Source organism: Sminthopsis crassicaudata, chromosome 1 (assembly GCF_048593235.1).
Source record: "Sminthopsis crassicaudata isolate SCR6 chromosome 1, ASM4859323v1, whole genome shotgun sequence".
In the NCBI taxonomy this organism is placed as follows: Eukaryota; Metazoa; Chordata; class Mammalia; order Dasyuromorphia; family Dasyuridae; genus Sminthopsis; species Sminthopsis crassicaudata.
This window is the reverse complement of record NC_133617.1, coordinates 484,628,898-484,641,157: the sequence shown is the minus strand read 5'-3', so window position 1 is coordinate 484,641,157 and position 12,260 is coordinate 484,628,898. Positions and strand designations below refer to the sequence as shown.

Below are 12,260 nucleotides of genomic sequence, written 5' to 3'. Positions count from 1 at the left end.
ATAAATAAAATTTAAAGTTTCAAAATACTGTTTATTTTATCTATTTCAATGTTTAAGCATTTTTCAAGTTATAATATAATTTTTTATAAATAAATGAATATAACATGTTGGCTTATGACTAATTTTTTTTTTAGTGGTAGGGTAAAAGATCAAAAAACTAGAAACCAAGGATCTAGCTAGCCTTTTCTTTGCACTATTTAATCCCCATTCCTCATTTACAGGAAAAAAGAAAAAAAAAGAAAAAAAAAAAAAAAAAAAGCAACAACAACAAAAATCTAGAGAAGAAAAGTGACTTGTCAGTGTCACAGAACTAGTCAGTGGCAAAGTCAGAACTAGAAAACTAGAACCTAGGATTCAATGTTCCTTTTACTGCATCATTTATTAGTTAGGAAAAAAACTAATATGTAAGATGAATGTACTTATAATTTCTTATATTGCTTCAATTCTTTTTTTTTTTTTCAATAAATTTCTTTTTTTTTTTTTTTAATTTTTTATTTTATTTTATAATTATAACATTTTTTGACAGTACATATGCATGGGTAATTTTTTACAACATTATCCCTTGCACTTACTTCTATTCAGATTTTTTTCCTTCCTCCCCCAACCCCCTCCCCCAGATGGCAAGCAGTCTTATATATGTTAAATATATTACAGTATAATTTAGATACAATATATGTGTGTAGAACCGAATTTTTTGTTGCACAGGAAGAATTGGATTCAGAAGGTAAAAATAACAGTTTACATTCATTTCCCAGTGTTCCTTTTCTGGATGTAGCTGGTTCTGTCCATCATTAATCAATTGGAATTGGATTAGTTCTTCTCTATGTTGAAGAAATCCACTTCCATCAGCATCCTCGTACAGTATCATTGTTGAAGTGTATAATGATCTTCTGGTTCTGCTCGTTTCACTCAGCATCAGTTGATGCAAGTCTGTCCAAGCCTCTCTGTATTTCTCCTGTTGGTCATTTCTTATAGAACAATAATATTCCATAACATTCATATACCATAGTTTACCCAACCATTCTCCAATTGATGGACATCCATTCATCTTCCAGCTTCTAGCCACTATGAAAAGGGCTGCCACAAACATTTTGGCACATACAGGACCCTTTCCCTTCTCTAGTAGTTCCTTGGGGTATAAGCCCAGTAGTAGTATGGCTGGGTCAAAGGGTATGCACATTTTGATAACTTTTTGGGCATAATTCCAGATTGCTCTCCAGAATGGTTGGATTCTTTCACAACTCCACCAACAATGCATCAGTGTCCCAGTTTTCCCACAGCCCCTCCAACATTCATCGTTATTTGTTCCTGTCATCTTAGCCAATCTGACAGGTGTGTAATGATACCTCAGAGTTGTCTTAATTTGCATTTCTCTGATCAATAGTGATTTGGAACACTCTTTCATATGAGTGGAAATAGTTTTAATTTCATCATCTGAAAATTGTCTGTTCATATCCTTTGACCATTTATCAATTGGAGAATGGCTTGATTTCTTATAAATTAAAGTCAATTCTCTGTATATTTTGGAGATGAGGCCTTTATCAGAACCTTTAACTGTAAAAATTTTTTCCCAATTTGTTACTTCCCTTCTAATCTTGTTTGCATTAGTTTTGTTTGTGCAGAAACTTTTTAATTTAGTGTAATCAAAATGTTCTATTTTGTGATCAATAATGGTCTCTAGTTCTCCCTTGGACACAAACTCCTTCCTCCTCCACAAGTCTGAGAGGTAAACCATCCCATGTTCCTCTAATTTATTTATGATTTCGTTCTTTATGCCTAAATCTTGGACCCATTTTGATCTAATCTTAGTATGTGGTGTTAAATGTGGGTCCATGCCTAGTTTCTGCCATACTAATTTCCAGTTTTCCCAGCAGTTTTTGTCAAATAATGAATTCTTATCCCAAAATTTGGGATCTTTGGGTTTGTCAAAGATTAGATTGCTATTTTTATTCACTATCTTGTCCTGTGAACCTAACCTATGCCACTGATCAACTAGTCTATTTCTTAGCCAATACCAAATGGTTTTGGTGACTGTTGCTTTATAATATAGCTTTAAATCAGGTACACTTAGACCACCTTCCTCTGACTTTTTTTTCATTAGTTCCCTTGCAATTCTCGACCTTTTATTCTTCCATATGAATTTTGTTGTTATTTTTTCTAGGTCATTAAAATAGTTTCTTGGGAGTCTGATTGGTATAGCACTAAATAAATAGATTAGTTTGGGGAGTATTGTCATCTTTATTATATTCGCTCGGCCTATCCAAGAACATTGAATGTCTTTCCAATTATTTAAATCTGACTTTATTTTTGTGGCAAGTGTTTTGTAATTTTGCTCATATAATTCCTGACTCTCCTTTGGTAGATATATTCCCAAATATTTGATACTATCGACTGTTATTTTGAATGGAATTTCTCTTTGCATCTCTTGCTGTTGGATTGTGTTGGTAATGTATAAAAATCCTGAGGATTTATGTGGATTTATTTTGTATCCTGCGACTTTGCTAAAATTCTGAATTATTTCTAGTAGCTTTTTAGCAGAGTCTTTGGGGTTCTCTAAGTATACCATCATGTCATCTGCGAAAAGTGACAATTTGATTTCTTCATTTCCTACTCTAATTCCTTGGATCTCTTTCTCGGCTCTTATTGCCAAGGCTAGAGTTTCTAGTACTATATTGAATAGTAATGGTGATAGTGGGCAACCTTGTTTCACTCCTGATCTTACAGGGAAAGGTTCTAGTTTATCACCATTACATATGATGTTTACTGAAGGTATATTGCTTCAATTCTAAGAGCTGCTCCCTACTCCATTCCTTTAAAAAATAAAACAAGCAGGTTAAAAACAACAGTATGAACTTATGGAAAGCATCTGTTTTGGTTACATGCTCTTTTGTTTCCTCTACAATATAAATTCTTGCAGAAAATTATGTCCAACCCCAAGTAATTGCTCTATGAAATTTTAATGTTTTATTCTAATAATTTGTTTATTTTTTATAATTGGGATGAGACACCAATTATTGACTTATATGTGTTTGGATTTTGACATTTATCTTGACTATAAAATATTTTTAAAATAACATTCTTAATATATAGGATACACAAAAACAACAACAACAAAAAAGGAACATATTGCTAGTGGAATAAAGCACTAAATGATTTGTAAGGGAAAAAATTGGTTGAGAATTACAGGTAAAAAGGGATGACAAGTAATGCATTAATGAGATGAGTTCAATTTTATTATCTATGTATTAGTGTATTCCAATTAATTGTTTTAAGTTGACTTGTTTTTTAAATGCTTCCCCTTTGTACATAGGAACACTAACAAATGTGGTTTCAAATTAGAGTATAAAAATTTTTATCTATGGAACAAAAATGCTTATGGGGAGGTTTTGCATAGTGTTTCTAATAGCCTTATAATGCGTTCATTATTAATGATGTCCCTAATTCTCTTGCAATCACAGAGCTAACACCTTATTTTCCCTACTTCCAGATAGCAATCCAACTGAGTCCTTCAACACAATTAATGCCTCTTTAAAGAAAATAATTTCATAAACAATCACAGTGGATTTATATTTAAACCCAGGAAGGCAAACCAAAGAAAAGTTCATGGCTCCCCAAAGTATGATTTCAAATAGAAATAAAAGCTCAGCAAAACATAACTTAGGAAAAGAAAAAAGAGGAAACAGCATTCTCTTTACAACTTTCTCTAATACTAAACTACTAAGTATGATTTGTGTTGACAAATTCATTTGGGAATAAAATCAGACTATACTGTAGTTTAAAGCTAAGATATAGTGTAATATTGCAGTTGTTGGCTTGTTGGAATTCTGAGTTTTTCCAGTAATGATTAGTTCAGAAAGAAACATCAATTTGCTCCCACAAGCTTTTTGGTCTTCAAAGGCTAATATCTTAGTACTCTCCATTCAGTTACATTACAGATAGTTCACTAAAGACAAAGAACTGTAACCCACAACCAGATTTAATTAGCTAATCCTTATATTAAACCACCTAAAAGGGGGAAATTTTTTTTTCAAGATACCATATATCTTCAAAACAAATCTGAGTGTAATAAATCCTTGTTGGTTTAAAAAAGTCATCCAAATATTTCCAGGCAGAGGATGCTGTCCTAGTTATAAAATTGGAATGATTTTTATTCTTTGGGAAAACAAAGAGGAAGAACCACAGGCAGTAGTTCTGAGAAGCTGCCTGAGAAGTCTGAAGTAGTATTTTTTCTACTACAGTTTAAAAATTTACTAAAGGTTAGGAATTAAAATATAAATGCACATACATGTACACATGCAGGGATATACACATATGTGTATGTATGGACACACACATATATGTATATAAATACACATGCACATATTTGTGTATACACATACACCTCAAAGGGGGAGAAATGTAACAATAGACGCAGGAGCCCAGGTTGGAATTGGGGAACCATATTTTATGTCCTTTATTATTTAACTCTGTATCCTCAGGCATGTTGCTTTGGGGACCATGAGTTTGATCAGAATGAAAATTTAGCATCATAGTCACAAAAATTCAACAGATTGAACCAGATAGTACCAGTGACCAATTCTAACTTTCTAGATATAAAGGAAACAAATTATATTTTAAAAGTTACCAAAATATACTTCATTGCCTAAGGAACAAGATTTACAAAGTAAGATGAAAGCACACTAAGTATTCTCTGATCGTATTATGCCAGAAATGTCACATTAAATACCATAAGGCAAAGATATATAATCCTACTGAAGACACTTCCAACATAATTTCCTCTTGTTATGATTATCAACTGGTTATTAATATTGATACATTAATTTGTAATATTACTAAACTAACAGTCACAAAGTTACATAACTGTGGTGATATTAAATTTTGACTATAACATTAAGAGTTTTTTAAAACCCAGTCTCTGCCTAGTCAGCATTTTGTTTGGCTCTCATTGAGCCCACACCTGGTGTTTTGATTACAAAGAATTACGCCAAAAATGTCAACATCATTCTCTCAATGCTTATGATAAGAACTTAAGAGCTCGGCCAAAAACAAATAAATAAATAAATAAAATTTTAAAAAAATATATAAAATTTCTATGTTTCAATTGTGATAAAGAACTTAATAAGTTGAACTTTAAAAAACTCAAGGTTTCAGACTTTACTTGTCTGAATACGAGCTGCTATGGGAAGGGAAAAAAATAACTTTAACCAGCTTAACCAAGACAAGTGCTTTCATTTTTAATAATTCAAGTACATAAAAGAAATCTTAAAAATTATGAAGTTCAACCCTTTATTCTATGAGAAAACTGAAGTGACTTGTTCAAGATCATAAAAATAGTTATTAAACCTCTCTCTTTATTCTTCTAAACTTAAGGCTATTTGGCATTAGCCTGTTATCTAACATTTTAACTCTAGATACAGAAAGGAATACAAAAGACTTCAAATGAGCAGAGAGAGACACCACTGGGTCAAAGTACACCTCTTCAATGTCCAAACATTGGGAGTCTAAACTAAAGTTGCCTCTAAATACTACTAGTTTTAAATAATCAGCTTCTTCTAATAATGCAACCTTATGCCAGTTCTCTCTTTAAAAAAAATTATGCATATGTCTATAGATATAGACAAAACTCAATGTTCAAGGATTCCATTTCTTTATAAATATAGTATATTTGGGATAGACTGGAAACTGAGAATGTAAACTGCAAGACTGCCTGGAAAACAGTATTAAAAAGTATTTTTCATCTTTCCCTCTTTGTAATGAAAGAAAAAAAAAAGCCTTCTAAAGACACTTTCACAGTGATTATACCTATAGTTTTTTTGATCTTTTGTTTCCTTAATTAAAGCTCTCTTTTCTCAAATTCCCTATGTTCCTCTAAGAGGCATAGGTCACTAAAACAAATTTTGGATTAGCTATTCTTTGAATCCTTGCTCCAATGGCTCTTACCGGGAACACAGTGTCCTACCAGTTCTCCAAAATCTGCAGTTGTTAATTCAGCAAACTTTTTGAAGGAACACTAACCACAAGATGGGGCGACTGACTATATTTGAGAACATGACTAAAACTTTAGCTTCTAAGCAATCTTCAACCTAAAAAGGTAGGAAAATCTTATTTGCCCAATGATTTACTGGTTAGATTTATAAACAAAAATAAACTTATTATATTTTCCCTATCCCAATATAGTTCCTATATATTTACATATATATATATAAAATGTGTGTGTGTGTGTGTGTGTGTGTGTGTGTGTGTGTGTGTATGTGTGTGTGTAAACCAAAATGGCTACATACCATTTGAATATCTACAGAGATTTGGTCCTAGCCTATAAACTCCAATATATCTTGTTAGGTTTCAGTGATCAAAATTGACATTTCTTTGGGCAAAGCACCCCCAGATAAGTCCACACCCTATGTGGACAGAGGAAGGGAATAAAAGAGACAAAAAATAAAAAGACCTGCACTGCCCAACAGGCCAGGTGGTTCTAGTTGGGTTCCCAGTAGGTATTTCCTACTCCTCACAGACATTGCAGCCTGTCCTTCCCTGAAAGACATCCAGGAGATAATATCATGGCTGTAAAAGAATTTTTACAGGGGGGAGATAAACCCACCCATTATCTCCTAGGCATGGCCCATCCTATTCTGGGACAACAAATTTTTCTTTATATTAAGCTTAAATTGGATTACTTTTGTAATTGTCATGCTCTGCTCCTAGATCTGCCCTCTGGCATAAATAAAACAAATCTAAATTCTCTTCCATAGGACAGCCAATTAAATACTTTAAGACAGCCATCATATGCCCCACAAAGTCTTCCTTTCTCTAGGGTAAATATCTCTAGTTCTTTCAACACACACACACACACACACACACACACACACACACACACACACACACACACACACAACTTTCAAAACTTTTTATTCATCCTAGTCCTCCAGCTCATTAATACCCACCTAAAATATGGGGCCAATAAAATTACTTCAGAAATGAGCAGAGTACCAAGAGGCTATATATAAGCTTCACCATTCTGGGCTCTGATGCACCTAGTCAGGGTATTAACTTTTTTGGCTGACATCTTTAATTGCTGGCTCATATTGATCTTTTTAGTTACAATAAAAGCTCTGGAACTATTCAAATCAATTCAAACATTTATTAAATGCTTATTATGTACAATGTTTTCATAAGAATTACATTATTGTGCAACAAGAAAATGGTGTTTACACACATATATTGTATCTAGGTTATATTGTAACACATGTAAAATGTATGGGATTGCCTGTCATGGGGGGACGGAGTGGAGGAAGGGGGGGGATAATTTGGAAAAATGAATACAAGGGAAAAAAAAAAAAAATTACATTATTCCAAACAGTACTTGTGTAACTTTTAAGCCTACATTTAGAACTTTAAGGGATCTTAGAGGTTACCAGCCCAATCTTTTCCTTTTATAGAAGAGGAAACAATTCAGAGATGAGTAAATGACTTATTCAAAGTCACATAAACAATAAGTAGAATCACCAGAGCCTGGGTACTGATTCCAAATCGAGGATTCTTTCCATTGTATCACTTCCTTATTAAATTTAACTTGCTAGAAATAGTTATTAATTTCTGTCAAGCTCTTTTCAATCCCAATTCATCTAATGAGTTAGCTGTCATACTTCTATTTTCCCCTCAGCTGCAAACTTGTATAGCATGCTAAGTCTATATAAAAATCATTGATAAGAATGTGGATGAGAGGGTAATGATTCCTCTATATGCAAATTGAAGCAGAATCAATAATATATTCTTTGGGATCACTGTCTCACTCAGTTATAAATCTACTTAAATATGCTATCATTTAGCTGATATCCTTCCATCTTCTTTTAAAGGATTTCAAATGTTTTCCAATGCCTGGCTAAATCTAGCAATATCATATCTACATGGTTCTTTGATTTAGTCTAGAAGGGTTTATAACCTTTTTTATATGCTAGACTCCTTTGGCATTCTGGTGAAGCCAATGAATCTTCCCAGAATAATGTTTTTAAATGCGCAAAATATACTTATGATTACATAGGAAACCAATTAATTTAGAATGCAATCATCAAAATATTTTTTAAAAGTACAAGTTCATGGACTCAAGAGTAAGAACTCCTAATCTAAGATGACTTGTTCCAGATGTAGCAATGTCAAATATGCAATGCTATCTAAAATACTCCCTAGTGCAGTTTAAATTATATTAAAATGTAATTAGGAAAAAAATTTACAAAACATGGATTATGTTAATTTGTGTTTTTCTAAGTCAATGTGTAATCTACAAGGATAATTTCTATTTGAGTTTGGAACCACTATGCCAACAAATCTATGCTAGTTGATGGTACTTTCCATTTCCGTTTTTATATGGTTATTAATCATTTCTTGATTAGTGTGCAGATAAAAGAAAAAGAACAAATAGAATCAGCACCATTCATCTCCATGTTCCTCCTTCCTCTACCTCTTAATTATTTGACATACTGAACTTTATATTGCCATTCAGGACTTCAAATGCAGAATCAAATAATGAGAGTCCAAAAAAATGGAACTGTGCTATGTTTTTCTTCAGCAGGATTCTAATCTTATTACATTTTGAACAGTCTTTCAAAATTTCAAAGAAGAAATTAAATCAAACTACTGGCAAATTGGAATTTAATTTTTAAGAGTTTTAACCAATCACATCCTTAAGCTACTGAAGTTCCTAAGTATGAGAAAATAAAGATTACAGAACAAAATACACTAGCCTGAAAAAAAAAAAAAAAAAAAAAGCAAATTCTGAATCCCAGCTACACCAGTATCAATGTGACAAAAAAAAAAAAAAAAAACCACAATTATTTCATATCCTTCAGCCTCAATTTCCTCCTTGGAAACTGGAGCCTGGGGCTAGATGGTCCTTTTCAATCCCTTTTCTAACATTTAATGATTTTAATAAAAGCTTAAGGAGAAGATTTCTCACTCAAAAAATACCGGACACGGAAAGGATTGACAGATTGATAGCCTTGACAAAACCTTGACAAAAGTGGAAGATCTGATTTTTCATAGAAAAGTAATAAATTTTTTTTGAAGGACTTGCTAGTACTTTTTAAATTGGTAAATAAATTATTAGGAGGGGGCAGCGAGGTGGCTTATTGGATCGAGCACCAGGCCTGAAGTCAGGAGGACCTGAGTTCAAATTTGACCTTAGAAACTTAATACTACCTAGCTATATGACCCTCAGAGAGTCACAAACCCAAATGCCTCAGGAAAAAAAAAAAAAAAAAAGATATTTTGCCTCAATGTGTTCTAGTTTTTCTCAGAAGCAGCAGGGTATTACTAACTAATGTCCACATAATAGATAGATACAAAGATAAGAATGTATGGATATAGTTACATATATGTGTGTGTGTGTATATACACACACACACACACACACACACACACACACAGATATGCAGATGTCTGCATCCTTCAAATCCTCATCTTTATATCCTAGCTTCTTGAGTTTTCTGATTGCAAAGTCTTAAAAGATCTCTATCCCACAGTAATGTGCCATCATTGTGCTGTCATATGCCTATTTATAATTGTAATACAACATACCTACTGAAGGAGAAATCCTACTTTATAAGATATAAGCTAAAAACTCCAAACAGCAAACTTTAAGACTAGTTTACTAACATTAACAACATTTGAACAGCAATTATCATCCAAATCTAATGTCATTCCTTTTAAGGTCTAGCAAATATTATCATGACACTTCCAATAAAAAACTAAGAATATTTTAATTTTCTAAACCAAAATATTAAATGAAATATCTTTTATATTATAATTAATAATTTTCTTTAAAGATTTATGGCAAAATAAATTTCTGGAGAAAATGAAACAAAAGTGTAAGAGAACAGCATAGCATACTAATTTATTTTATATTCTTATCAGGGACAGGGTCCCAAATATTTTTATAGTACAGAGTTGTCCTTTGTTTTCAAGAATCCTTGAGATAGGGAGAGAGGACAGTGGGGACTAGATGGTCCACCGATTTGGGAGATCAGTTCTGAAACCGATTTGAGGGAGGTAGAGAATGAAAGAGAAGAAATGAATAATGATCTCTGAACCTAAATACTCTCTCAAGATGTAGGAAAAATACTATTAAGAATCATTTAAAAACAAGACAGCCTTGAAGGAGTCAAGAGGTTATAAAGATTAACGAAAAGGCATTTTTAATGTAGATTCTGAGTCCAACAACTTTTATTCAAAGGCAAAAGATTTAATATGAAGATTGCCAGTGTTTCAAAGTAATAAAAGATTGAATCTGCAAAGGCAGATGAGGTTATCTCTAAGAGTTTGGTGTGACTGTGCCTCAAATAACTTATTTGCAATATTTATGTTCAGAATTGGAAACAAATGACATCCTTGTACACGATTTAATGTTAGCAGTCACATTTTCCAAACTTGGTTTTCTTCTATGATGGAATCACCGAGAAATTTTTGTTGAGTTACACAATTCTAAAACCCAGGCCGCCTTCTTCGTATACAGTATTTAAGACATCTTTTAAAAAGGTAATTTAGTGCACTGTAACTACAGGACTCAGTTTTCTGAAATCCTAACTCAGAAAAATAAGCTAACTTGGTAGAATCCTGGCAATGATTAACCAATTTACCTTCTGACATACACAAAATTCACCCCTCTTTAAAAATGGAGAAACCGATTTGTAAAGTAGGACTTCGGCATAAGTTTATTTTGTTTAAAAGTTCATTCACTCTCTAGGCAGTGCGCTTACTAAGGGGAAGGGGCAAAGGGAAGGATCGGGGGAGAGGAATCCAGGACTTTGCCAGGTAAACTTATAGGAAAGCAAACTACAAACAGAAGGCTAGGGGAGGGTCAGGAGGGAAGGGCTGGAACAGTTTATTCTGAAGTGTACCTTGGTTCCAGCAGGTAACAGCCTGTCTCTAAAGTTTGGATAAGGAGAGGGAGGAGTGAGAGGGAAGGAGGAGTCAGAGGAAACCGGCTCCAAAAAGGAAACTAACCCATACAAAGATCTTCGCACCGCCACTATTTCCCACTGGCCAATCAGAGAGGAGCAAGGCAAACATACACCAAATTAGGAAAGTAAACACTGGGGGGAGGAGTATCGGACCCCCGGGAAAGCCGAGAGCTGAGGCTGGGCCGAGGAGGCCCCGCCGGTACGGAACAAAATGCCGCCAGGCCGGGCCGCAGATCCGGGCCGCGACCTCCGGGTCTTCTCGGCCTTAACGAAGGCCAGCACAGCACTTCCTAGCTTGTAGCGGCTCAGAGCAGAGCAACGCTGACCAGCTGCTTCTATTTTCCTCCTTTGCCGTGGTGGCGGTGGCTATGGGGGTCCGGAGGGAGAGGCCCGGAAGGGCCGGAGCGGGAGAGAAGGAAGGCGGGGAGTTAATGTTGGTAAACATGGCGGCTCCACCCCAACTACAGACTCGCCCAAAGAAAAGAGCTTTGCTGCCAAACCTCTAGAGGTTGGGGGGAGGGGGAAGGAGGAGGGGGAGCTTTCAAAGAGTCGATTGAATTCCGCTGTGCTAAGACTAACGGATGTAAACGGAAATCTTTGTAACTGCATCCAAGGCCTAAAGCGAGAACTCCAGCGTCGGTTTCCCACTTCCACGCCAAATCCTTTCTAGACGTCCACACGGACGGACGGGGTCCTGGGGAGTTTGGGCAATAAGGACTGAATGGAAATTAGCAAAGCTTTTGAATGACCCTTTCCCATTTCCCTTATCTCTTCCTCTAAATGAGATTACAAATGGTCACCAACTTGGGTGACAGACCCGTGCTCAGACCACATCTGCACCACTCCGGCCCATTGCTTCCTAAAATACTAACTGAAGGTGAACTGAATTGCTTTAGAGAACCTATGCTTCATTTAAAAACACTTTTGACGCCAAAGTACCAAGATTTTAAACAGTTTTTATATGGCTATCTTAACTGCTGTGTTACCTGGAATGCCACTAAGAAATACTTTTTTGTTTATCTCAAAGAAAAAAAAAATCACCAATAACCAACATAACCCAGTTTAAAAAAGGCCCATAGAATCCAAAAACTTTCTTTTATCTCAAAAGGATGCAATGTGATTGGATTAAATTATTAAAATTATTTTTCTTGACTTCTCAAGGTTACTACCACTACTTACCACTTCTAATAACTCATGTATTTTTAAATCTACAAAATAGTTTCCTCAAAACTTTGTGAGATAGTGTAAATATAATACCCATTTTACAGGTGAAAAAAACAGGTTCACAGGTGACATTATCCAAGGGCA

General features: G+C 34.5%; 1 protein-coding gene across 1 annotated transcript in view; it reads right to left on the bottom strand.

Moving 5' to 3' along the window:
* Positions 1-12,260, bottom strand: part of FOXK1 (forkhead box K1) — a 112,746-nt gene that overhangs the window by 16,172 nt on the left and 84,314 nt on the right. The gene's annotated exons all lie outside the window — the stretch shown is intronic.